Raw genomic sequence first — 11922 nt, 5'->3', positions numbered from 1 at the left:
TTGCCTTCACTTCAATTACAGTTCCTTGTTGCTCAGCGCTTGGAGTGGAGTCTTGGCGTCTAGCTCCAGACCCTAAACACCTACCCACCCCACTCTTCTGCCTCTCACTGGGGTGGTGGCCATTGCAGTAAGAATGCAAGGTCCAGTCGGGGCCCCTGGGTGGCTCAGTTGGTTAAGCACCCTGACCTCGGCTCAGGTCGTGATCTCACAGTTTGTGCGTTCAAGCCCTGCATCAGGCTCTGTGCTGACAGCTCAGAGCCTGGAACCTGCTTCGGATTCCTTGTCTCCTTATCTCTCTGCCCCTCTCCTGGTCATGCTCTGTCTCTCTCCATCTCTCAAAAAAAAAAAAAAAAAACATTAAAATAAAAGGATGCAAGGTCCAGCCATAAAAGTCAGGAGCATTTGCGATGAAAAAGTAAAGAAACTTCTGCCAAGTTAAAAAAAACATACCACCCACAAAGTCAAAGAACAATGAATGACATACCAGGAAAAATTATTTGCAATGGACCTTGCAGACCGAGAGCTCATTTCACCAATATATAAAAAGCTCTGAGATATCAATAACAAAAATGCCAGCAACCCAACAGAAACATGTACAAAGGATACGGGCAGGCAATCCATAGAACAGACAATTCAAATGTCTCTTGACCTAGGGGAAATGAGCAGCCATGCTCACAGTAAGAGAAATGCAAATTAAAAAACACTGAGGTAATGCCTTCACCTCTCAGGATGGCAGAGATCCAAGAGTTTGATGATGCGTCGTGTTGATGAGGTTGAGGGCAACAGAAAGAATGTTTTATTCGTGGCTCATGCAACCCCATGCAGAGCACATGAGCTTTCCAGATTAAAACTTCTCATATCCTCTGACCCTGAAATGAAACACCAGGGAATTGCTCTATGGATATACTTTTTCAGTATAAAATGACTTACGGACAGGGTCATTTGCCACATCTTAGTCATCATGGCTAAAGGTTGGAAATATCCAAGTGCCTGGCCATAGGGAATGGATTTAACAAATTATGATCCATTCAAACATTGGAGCAATACAGTTGTGCGAAACGGGGAGGAAAACCTCCGGAAGACCATGAACTAAGAGGGAGAGATCCCCAAAGTAAGCAGTTGAGATAGAAACGCAAACGGCTGTAGTTCTTATGGTACGCCAACGTGGTGTAAAAACAGGAGAGAAGTAGATATAATGTTTGCGTTTCGTATAAACATAGAGACTGTGGAAGGATGCACAGACAGGCTACCTGTGTGTGCCGGTGGGGATGGGGGACCTTTTATGTATCTTTGAGATTTGAAGCGTGGGAATCTGTAGCCCATTCAAAAAACTTAGTAAAATTTTAATAAAAGAAATAAGAGCATAAACTATGTTCTCAGTAGTGTCTCTCCCTCTTTCTCTCTCTCTCTCTCAACACACACACACACACACACACACACACACACACACCCCACAGTGCAGGCTCCAGAACTGGACTGCCAGCATGGGGCGCCTGGGTGGCTCAGTCAGTTAAGCATCCACTTAGGCTCAGGTCATGATCTCATGGTTCATGGGTTCAAGCCCCGCATTGGGCTCTGTGCTGACAGCTAGCTCAGAGCCTGGAGCCTGTCTTTAGATCTTGACTCCTTCTCTCTCTGACGCTCCCCCTCTCTCATTGTCTCTCTCTCTCTCTCTCTCTCTCAAAAATAAATGTTAAAAAATTTTTTTAAAAAGACAAACTGTATGCCAAAAAAATGGACCACTTGGACCAAATGGATACATTCTGTACAAATATGTAAACTACCAAAACCAAAACAGGAAGTAGTAGTAAACTTCCTAATTACCAGAAAAGAAATTGATCAGTAATCACAAAACTCCCAAGAAACAAATTCTGGGGCAGATGGCCTCACAGATTAAATTTGCCAAACATTTAAAGAAGAGTTAATATGTATTCTTTCTGAAAAAAATAGACAAGCAAGGAAAACTTCCAAATTCATTCCATCAGCCTGGTATTAATCTGATACCAAATCCAGGTAACGATTCTACCAAAAAACAGAACTACAAACCAATATCCCTGACAAACACGGATGCAAACATTCTCAATCAAATACTAGCCAACGGATTCCAAAAATGCATGACAAGGATCATTCACCCCAACCAAGTGGCATTTATTCCTGGGTTGGAAGTGTGGCTCCGTATTCACAGATAAATCAACAGGATTCACCACATTAGTAAAAGACAGCATAAGAACCAGAACCAGAAGATCCTTCCAATAGATGTAGAAAAGGCAAAATAGAAACTACATTCATGTTAAAAACCCTCGGCAATGTATGTTTTGGGGGAATAGACTTCCACATAATGAAAACAATATATAGAAAAAATACATTTAAAAACCACAGCCAATAGCATACTCTATGACAAACAACTGAAAATAGCTTTTCCTCTAAGCCCAGGAAAAAGACAGAGGTGTCCACTCTCACCACTGCTATTTAACATAGTCCTAGCCACAATGAGCAGACCACAAAAATAAACAATAGGTTTCCAGATCAGCAAGGAAGAAATTGAATTTTCACGACTTGCACATGACATGCTACTTTATATAGAAAACCGAAAAGACTTGACTGAAAAGTTCCTAGAGCTGGTACTCGACTTCAGTAAACTCATAGAATACAGAATCGATGCACAGAAATCTGTTGCATTTCTAGCACTAATATTAAGGCCAAAAAAAAAAAAAAGAGAAATCAAAGCATCAATCCAATGACAATTTCACCAAAAAGAAGATAACCAGAAATTAAACTAACCAAAGAAGTAAAAAATATTTGTACTCTGAAGTTTATAAAGCGGAGAGGAAAGAAATTGACACTCGTGCTCACGGAGTGGAAGAATAGTGTTAAAAAGCCCATATTGCTCAAAGCAATCTATTGCAAAGCCATATGGGTATTGCAAAGCAATCTCACATGCAATGCCCATTTAACTTATATTTATTTTTGAGAGACAGAGAGAGATAGAACACGAGTTGGGGAGGGGCAGAGAGAGAGGGAGACACAGAATCCTCAGCAGGCTCCAGGCACAGAGCCTGATGCAGAGCTCAGACCCATGAACCGTGAGATCATGACCTGAGCTGTGAAGTCAGATGCTTAACTGACTGAGCCACCCAGGCACCCCGACATTTCCATGATATTAAGTGATGTTGAGGATCGTTTTATGTGTATGTTGGTCATCTGTATGTCTTCTTTAAAAACATCTATCCGTGTCTTCTGCCCATTTGTTAATTGGATGGATGGATCTCTCTCTCTCTCTCTCTCTCTCTCTCTCTGTTGTACAGGTTCTTTATATATTTTGCACACCAACCCTTTATCAGATGTGTCATTTGCAGATACCCTCTCCTATTCCATAGGTTGCCTTTTACTTTTGTTTGTTGTTTCCTTTGCTGTGCACAAGACTTTTATTTTGATGAAATCCCAATCGATCAGCTTTGCTTTGCTTTCCCCACCTTGCTTCCTGAGAAAGAGCTAGAAAGAACTTGCTGTGGCCGATGTCAAGGAGGTTACTACCTGGGATCTCCTCGAGGATTTCTCTAGTTTCAAGTCTCACACTTACATTTTTATCCCCTTTAAATTTATTGTGAAGGAAATCACAACGTGATCCAGTTTTTCTTTCGCATGTTGCTCCTCAGTTTTCCCAGCATTGTTTGTTGAAGAGACTGTCTTTTTCCCATTGGATGTTCTCATCTATTTGATCAAAGATTAGTTCACCACATAGTTGTGAATTAACTTATGGGTTTTCTTTTCTGTCCTGTAGATGGACATGTCTACTTTTGTGCCAGTGCCATATGGCTTTGATCACTAGAGCTTTGTAATATAACTTGAAGTACTGAATTCAAGTCCCTGGATAACTTGAAGGGTAGTACTGAAGTACTGAAGCACACGGTGATGTGTCCAGCTTTGCCTTTCTTTTTCAAGGTTCTTTTAGCTATTCAGGAACTGTGTGGTTCTATACAAGTTTTAGGATTGTTTGCTCTAGCTTTATGAAAACTGCTGGTGGTATTTTGATGGGAATTGTAGAAATAAATGTAAGTTAAATGGGTATTGCATGTGAGATTGCTTTGCTCAGGTCATGATCTCAGGCATGGTTCGTGGGTTTCAGGTTTGTGGGTTTCAGCTCCGCAGGGGGCTCTGTGCCTGGAGGGCTCAGAATCCTGGAGCCTGCTGAGAATTCTGTGTGTGTCTCTCTCTCTGCCCTTTTCCTATTAGTGTTTTATCTCTGTCTCTCAAAAATAAATATAACTTACAACAATAGAAATGCAAACTGTGACTACAACGATGCATCACATCAGGCCCGTCAGCATGCATAAAACGAGCAAGAGAAGGAACACCAAGGTGTTTGAAAAGGTGTGGAGAAAGGGTCATTCTTTTTGCACTGTTGACAGGAATGCAACCTGTTGCAGCCACTCTGGAAGATGATTTGCAGGATCCTCAAAAAGTTACCAAGAGCCTTATTGAAATTGTACTGGATATTTACCCAAGGAATACAAACAATGTTAATCCAAAGGGCTACATGCCTTCTGATGTTTAGAGCAACACGATGTACAATAGCCAAATTATAGAAACAGCCAAAATGTCCAACTGATGAATGGATTAAGATGTGCTATATATCCACAATGGAATATTACTCAGCCAAAATAAGAATGAAATCTTGCCATTTGCAGTGACATGGATGGGGCTAGAGAATGTAATGCGAAGAAATGAAAGAGAAAGAAGACAGAGGAAAAGTCAAATATCCTATGATTTCCCTCAAATGTGGAATTTAAAAAACAAAACAAATGAACACAAGAGAACAAAAGGAGAGAGGCAAATGAAGAAATAGACTATTAAGTATCGAGAACAAACTATGACTCAAAGCAGCGGGTTCTAGGGAGCTGAGGACAAGTGGTGGCATGGCTTACGGAGTGCACTTTTCAAGTGATGCACACCGCGTGTTGTGTGGACGTGTTGAATCACTGAATTGTACATCTGAAACTAGAATTACACAGTGTAGTCACTGAGTGGAAGTTAAATAAAACGTAAGATTAAAGAAAAGAACACCAATACCACACATTTATGAATATCTAAAACGTTGGGAGAAACTAACAGAGCCTTCACAAACTCAGCACAGATAGATCAGTATTTTTATGGTATTTCAAATAATGTACTCCCAAAAAACTGGGCCACAATGTTTCTTTTTTTTTTTTTTTTAGGGTGGAACAACTTGTTTCTGGGGGGCGGCCTGAGTAACATGAGGCTCCACCAACTGGAATTGGGACTCTAGGTGACATCGCAGCTTACTTGGTTATTTGCAGCTGTGGTGACGGGTCTTAGACAAGAGAAACAGGCCTTGGTTACTAAGTCAGGAGATCAATGGGGATATCTAACTGATCTCTGAGTCCCATGATGCTCAGAGCAAAAGCACCAGGATTTTAAAGATGTCTTTTGTGTATAAAAAGAAACATGTGTTTTATGATAACCTGGAAGGTCAAGAGTGTAGGAAGGATTGTCAACAGCATCTAGGATTTGGTCAGAAGGCTAATTCTTCCAGGGCAGAAGTTTACAGTGAACATTTTTAACTAATTAATGTTGCTGGAGGGCCTGATAGCCAAGTCACGTGAAGCATTTCGCCATCACTTGAAAGGAGGGAGGCAAAGGCAGGCGGAGACCATCAGTTATTTGGCGAGTCCCGCCACTAAGATGTTTTTATTACTCTCAGGAAAGATGGTGTGAATTGGAGCTGATTTACTCAAATATTTTTAGAGATTAAGGAGGAAAGAAGTAAATCTCAATTTATTTGATCAGGCCAGCATGAGATGTATATTAATAGCCAGAAAGCATCCTAAATGAAGAATTAGATGCCCATGAGACAGGTGAGAAGTAAACTAGAAACAAACACCCAAACAAAGTGTCAGTGGACTGAATGCGGTGAGATTTCTAGAACAACAACGGCAGCTTGCTCTCATTAATGAATAAATATGTGCTTGACATTAGGGAATTGCAGATTCGTTTTGGGGTTGGCGTGGGCCCTGATTCTGTTCTTTCCTGAGGCCTCGGAGGCTGGTCACCTGAAGGAAGAACCATAGCGGGGTTAGGATGAGGCCGCTGGAGGACATAGTCCCTGAAACCACAGCCATGCAGTGATCTGCCCAGAGGGCTGAATTGAGGGTGCCTGTTCGTGTTCTGAACTGGCTCAGTGTTTGGCTTGAGGATGTGGGCAAGCGACCCAACGAGGCTGAGGTCGGGGCTGGTGTTCCGCTTCTGCAGGCCCATCTGGGCCTCGTCCGGGTCACGATGAACTTCTGGCTGCCTGCCTGGAGAAGTCCCAGGGAGCCAGAGAGCAAGCCGCATTCCTTGCACTCAGGTGGCACGCGGCATCCCTGGAGACCAGACCCACGGTGAGGGATGGGTTCAGGTCCTGCCAGGTGGCAGAGGCTGATGCCACAGCCGTGCAGGGCTTTCCCCGGAGAGCTGAGTGGAAGGCCCTGAAGAGTGAGAGGAAAAGGCTTTGGGGTGGGCGTCAGGGGCTGACTAATGCTGTGGGCCAGGCAGAGGAGGCTTGCGCTCAGGATCTCCTTCTGTAGGCACAAGCCTGGCCCACCACAGACGTCACGGTGAACGTGAGGCTTTGTCGCTGAGCGATTCCGTGCCCATCAAGTGCCCTACGTTACCTGTGTGGCGGACCCCCTTAGGGCCAGAGGCATGGATAGGGTTAGGGTTGGTTCCCGGCGGTGGCACGGGTCGACCCATGAGAAGGGCGGTGAAATCCCCTGCGGCAGAGTTGAGGGTGCGCGTGAGGGTTTGGGCTCGGGGGTTGAGCGGGTATGTGGGACAGGCTTACGCTTTAGCTCCGGATCCCTTTCTAGAGCTGCGTCCCGGACCTGATAAAAGTCACTGTGATCTTCCGCCTTCCTTCCTGACGAGTTTGGTGCCGGTAACAGGTCTCCAGTCTGTTTTTCTTCTGAAGTAGGACAAGGGCCCCTCAAGTCAGAGCCACGGTTAGTGTAGGGGTAGGTAGTTCCCGGGAGGAGACCTGGTCAGAAACATCATCAGGGCCGTGTTTCCCCTGGTGGGCCCAGTTGAGGGCAAGGGTGGGGGTGCGTTTCAAGCTGAGGGTCTGAGCTAGGCGGGGCAGCCAGCTGGGTGTGTGTGCAATGTATAAGATTAGGTCAAAATCCCCACCTCTAGCCCCGTCGTTGCCTTGGAAATGGCACGGGGAACCTGAGGTCTCCTCAGGGGATCATTCATTCTGTGCCAGGCATTGGCCCGATGCTATACCTTGCCGAGTCCCCCTCCCACCACTGTACCCCCCCCCCCCGAGGTTCAGAATCACGGTTAGGGCTAGGAACAAGCCGACGATTGACAGAGCCTCCGAAAGGACAGTCTTGCAGGGGTCTGCCTTGAGGGCTGAGTTGAGGGTGTGTGTCAGTCAGTGTTCTGGACAGGTTTCATGTTTGGCTCCAGGGTCTGGTCCAGCGTCTCAGAAAGACTGAGGTTTTGGCTCATGGTCCGCTTCTGCAGGAACCATCCAGGCCCTTGACGGGTCATGGCAACTTTCTGGCTTCCTCCCTGAAGAAATCTCAAGTGGCCACCACAGCGCCAGTGCGGGTCCAGGCCCACACGGGGCTCCTGGCACCCCCAGAGGCCAGCGCCATGGCCTGGGTTATGTTTAGGGCACGGGGGAGTGGGGGGAGACAGGGGGTGAACTAACAGCAGGGCAGAGCCCTTCCCCGAGGGCTGAGCGGAGGGAGCTTGATAGAGTTCGGGTGAGCCTGAGGGACTGGTTTTGAGGGCTGGCGAACTCTGTGGGCCAGGCGGGCCAGGCGGGCCAGATGGAGGGTTGGGTCCAGGAAAGGTTTGGGTCCAGGCTGTCCTTCTGGGGGCCCGAGGCTCGTGTGGGAGTGTCACGGTGAACATCAGGCCATTTTTCTGGGAGACTCTGTACCTCTCGAGTGCCCCAAGTCACTTGTCTCCAGATCTACCCTATGGATGCCCTAGAGTGAGCGAGGCGCCGCACGGGTGGGGTTACTGGTTCGGATCCTGGTGGTAGAGGGGGCAAGCCGTAAGTGATGCGGTGATCTCCCCCAAGGGAGAGTTGAGGACCACAGGAGGGTGAGGGTCAGGCTTTGGGTCTGGGTTCGGGGGTTGCCCGGACACGTGGGTCAGGCTCATGCTTCATTCTGGACCCTCTTCTAGAACATCCTCCTGGATACAAAAATGGCATGGCGATGCGCCCCCTTCCTCCCTGATGGATTTTGCCACTGGTCAGTGGTCTCTGGTCCATTCTTTCCTCGGAGGTAAGATGGGGTCCCCTAAGGTCAGGGCCAAGGTTAGGGTAGGGTAAGTTCCCGGGAGGATACAGGGTCAGGAGCAACAGCAGGGCCAGCTTCCCCCAGAGGGCTGAGCTGAGGGAGAGGGTCAGTGTGCGAGTCAGGTTGAGAGTTTGGGCGAGGGGGCCGGCCAGGTGCGTGGGAGATGCGGACGGGCTTCCGAATCCCCTCTGTGGCTCCACCATTGCCTTGGAAGTGGCCCAGGGCACCTCTGGGCTTCTGGCCAGAAGATCCTGTGCTGGTTAGGAGCTCCGATTCTGTTCTGGCTGAAATGTAGGTGGTGTGCACCCTGAGGGCAAGAACCGTGGCAGGGGTCAGACCAGGCCGCGGGAAGACACAGCCTCTGAAACAACAGCCATGCAGTGCAAGGATGTGCCCAGAGGGCCGAGTTGAGGCTGGGTGTTGATGCTGTGATCGGGCTTAGCGTTTGGCTCCTGGGTCTTGCCAAGCATCTCAGGGAGGTCGAGGTTTGGGCCCCTGAACCGTTTCTGCAGGCCCTTCTGAGCCTCGTATATGTCACCACGAACTCCCGGCTTCCCTCCTGAAACATGTCACATGGCCACACGCACCAGTTCAGTTCCTGTCCCGGAGATGGGGGCGTGGTGCTGCAAGAGGCCAGAGCCATGGCTAGGGTCCGGCTGAATGCCTGGTAGGGGGCAGGGACGACCCGACAGCTGTGTAGGGCTCTCCCCCAAGGGCTCAACTAAGTAATAGACTGTCTGGTGAACATCCAAGAGAAACCTGATACGGAGTCTCCAGGCTGTGCATAAGGAGGGGACCTCCGAAAAAGAGATAGGAATTTCTACTCTGCACCTGTCCAAATAGGATAAAGAGACTCAGAATAGAAACTAGATGTGGGTAAAGGAAGACGTAGAGTACCTCACACCTCATTACCTCCTCCCAAATGCTTTGGCAACCGCCCATCTGCCCTCTGCTACCAGGAGACCTTGACTGTTTTCCAATCCCCCTGTGAATGCAGTCAGAGATACTGGTTTTCCTGAGATTGCTTATTTCTCTGAGATGGTCTTCCATGACCTTCCTGTTTCCATAAACCGAGATGTCCTCATCCTCTAAAAGCTGCAGGGAAATCTCCACCCCAAGACCTCAGAAGGCATGCTCCAAAATAAACCCTAGACCTGTAGTAAGATCTGCCCTAATCAACATGCCACATGGTCTACTGTGAAACACTCAACCTTTCCTGTTCTCGACGTTTCACTCCTAGTAATCACTTGTAGCCCCATCACAGCACATGACTGAGCACAGCATATTAACAAATTCATGACTCAGAACGAGAAACTGAGGAAGGGAGCCCTCTCCTACCTCTCTCAGGTATGTGTAGATCCTTCCTGTGATGTCATCCCTGGGCCATCATTTGTGGTGTCCGTGCTTCAATGTGTTTCTATTGACGACCCTGCTAAATAATGGTATGTGCCCACAACACTGGGCTGTCGGCCATTTTCAGTGCAAACCAAGCTCCACACTAACTTAAGCCCATTTTTGAGGCATGAGATTGTCAGGCAGCTGGTGAGTAGGGAGAGAGGGGAGAGCGGAAGGGTGAACTATGAGTGTGACGGATTGTTCTGTGGGCTCTCCCAGCAAGAGGCCGACCCCCTCACTCTCTGTTTCCCTGCATTTCCCAGACATCTGCTGCAGCTGTGCTTGGCGGAATCAGGAGATTTGCCACTCAGATAAACACCACCAGTTGGGAAGCAAAAGTAAGCTTCTCCTCCAATGTGACCGTGATCCCTGCTGCTCCACCAAAGGAAGAGGCCCTGGAGGAAGGTGCCGTGGACATTTACTCATTATGCTGATTAAGAATAGCTGTTTCATTCATTTTCTTCTACGACCTGAACAACATAGAGTGTTAAGGCATGTTTTTCAGTGATTTCACGTGTGGATTTAAATTCATGAAGCCAGTCATAGTACAGTAACTAGAGAAATTAAGAATGATTTTTTCTTTTTCATTAATCTTTTTAATTGGCACCCAAGTTAGCATAGAGGACAACAGTGATGTCAAGTGTAGATTCCTCAATGCCCCTTCCCCTTTTAGCCCACCCCCCTCCCACATCCCCTCTAGTAACCCTATGTTACTCATATTTAAGAGTCTCTTAACTCGCTAGTGGTTCATCAATTTTGTTCATCCTTTCAACGAAGCTTCTGGTTCCATTGATCTGTTGTCCTGTGGGTTTTTTGTTTTTTTGTTCCTTGTGTGGTTTGGTGTCAATAGCATTGAGCTCTGCTCTAATCTTTATTTTCGGACTTCTGTGCTTTGGGTTTTTGTGGGGTTTTTTTGGTTCTTTTTCCAGCTCTTTGAGGTGCAAGGGTAGGTTGTGTGTCTGAGACCTTCCTTCTTTCCTTCCTCCCTTAGGAAGGCCTGGATTGTTATATATTCTCTCTTATGACTGCTTTTGCTGTGTCCCAGAGGTTTTCGGCTGTTGTGCTGTCACTTTCATTGACATTCATGTACTATTTGATGTCCTCCTTAACTTCATGGGTGGCCCATTCATTCTTTAGTAGGATGCTCTTTAGTCTCCAACTATTGTTATCTTTGCTCTTTTTCCCCCAGTGGTTGAATATGAGTTTCATGGGGTTGTGTTCTGAAATTTGGCACGGTATGATCTCAATCTTTTTGTACTTGCTGAGGGCTGACGTGTCCCAGGACGCAGTCTGTGCTGGAGAGTGTTCCCTGTGCACTGGAGACGAATGTATCTGGTGCTGCTTTAGGATGAAATGGTCTAAATATATGTGTTTAGTCCATCTGATCCAGTGGGTCATACAAAGCCACTGTTTTCTTTGTTGATTTTCCCTTCAGGTGATCTGTCCATTTCATGGAGTGGGGTGTTGGCATCCCTTACTATGATGGTTATTTTTAGCAATGAGTTTCCTTATGTTTGTTAATAATTGATTTATATATTTGGGCGCCCTCACATTTGGAGGATACTTTCAAATGTTATGTCTTCTTGGTAGATAGACTTCTTAATAATGATAGAATGCCCTTCTTCATCTCTCGTTATAGTTTTTTTATCTTAAAGTCTAGATTGTCTGATGTACGTATGGCTACTCCGGCTGTCTTTTGGTGACCACTGGCATGAGAGATGGTTCTCCCTCTGCTACTTTCAATCCGAACGTGGCCTAAGGGCTAACGTTGGTCTCTTGTAAACATCATATAGATGGATCTTGTTTACTTCTCTGTTCTGTTACCCTATGTCTTTTGACTAGAGCATTTAGCCTATTGACGTTTATAGTGAGTACAGAAAGATAAGAGATTTTTGCCCTTATGTTTCTGGTTGAGCAGGTGTTTCTGGTGGTGTACTCTGGTCATTTCCATTTTTTGTTGCTTTTGGTCTTTTTCTGCTTTTCCACGTCTTTTCTCCTCTTAGAGAGTCCCCTATACATATTCTTGCCAGGCTGGTTTATTTATATATTTTTTAGGTAGTTTATTGTCAAATTGGTTTCCATACAACACCCAGTGCTCTTCCCCACAAGTGCCCTCCTCTATCACCACCACCTCTTTTCCCCTCTCCCCCCTAAACCCTCAGTTCGTTTTCAGTATTCAATAGTCTTTCAAGTTTTGCGTCCCTCTCTCCCC

The 11922-nt window shown here is 46.5% G+C and overlaps 1 protein-coding gene across 2 annotated transcripts in view; it reads right to left on the bottom strand.

The window, feature by feature from the left end:
- LOC115280214 overlaps window positions 1–11922 on the bottom strand; it is a 32090-nt gene that overhangs the window by 3511 nt on the left and 16657 nt on the right. Inside the window, exon 4 of one of the 2 annotated variants that reach the window (XR_003903709.1) lies at window positions 722–869. The exons of the other annotated variant lie outside the window; for it this stretch is intronic. The gene's annotated coding sequence lies outside the window, so the exon portion shown is untranslated. The remainder of the gene's footprint in view (window positions 1–721; window positions 870–11922) is intronic. 2 annotated transcript variants of the gene reach the window in all.

This window comes from Suricata suricatta, chromosome 16, assembly GCF_006229205.1.
Source record: "Suricata suricatta isolate VVHF042 chromosome 16, meerkat_22Aug2017_6uvM2_HiC, whole genome shotgun sequence".
Classification (NCBI taxonomy): Eukaryota; Metazoa; Chordata; class Mammalia; order Carnivora; family Herpestidae; genus Suricata; species Suricata suricatta.
Note: the sequence above shows the minus strand (reverse complement) of the source record. Positions and strands in the feature narration are given on the sequence as shown.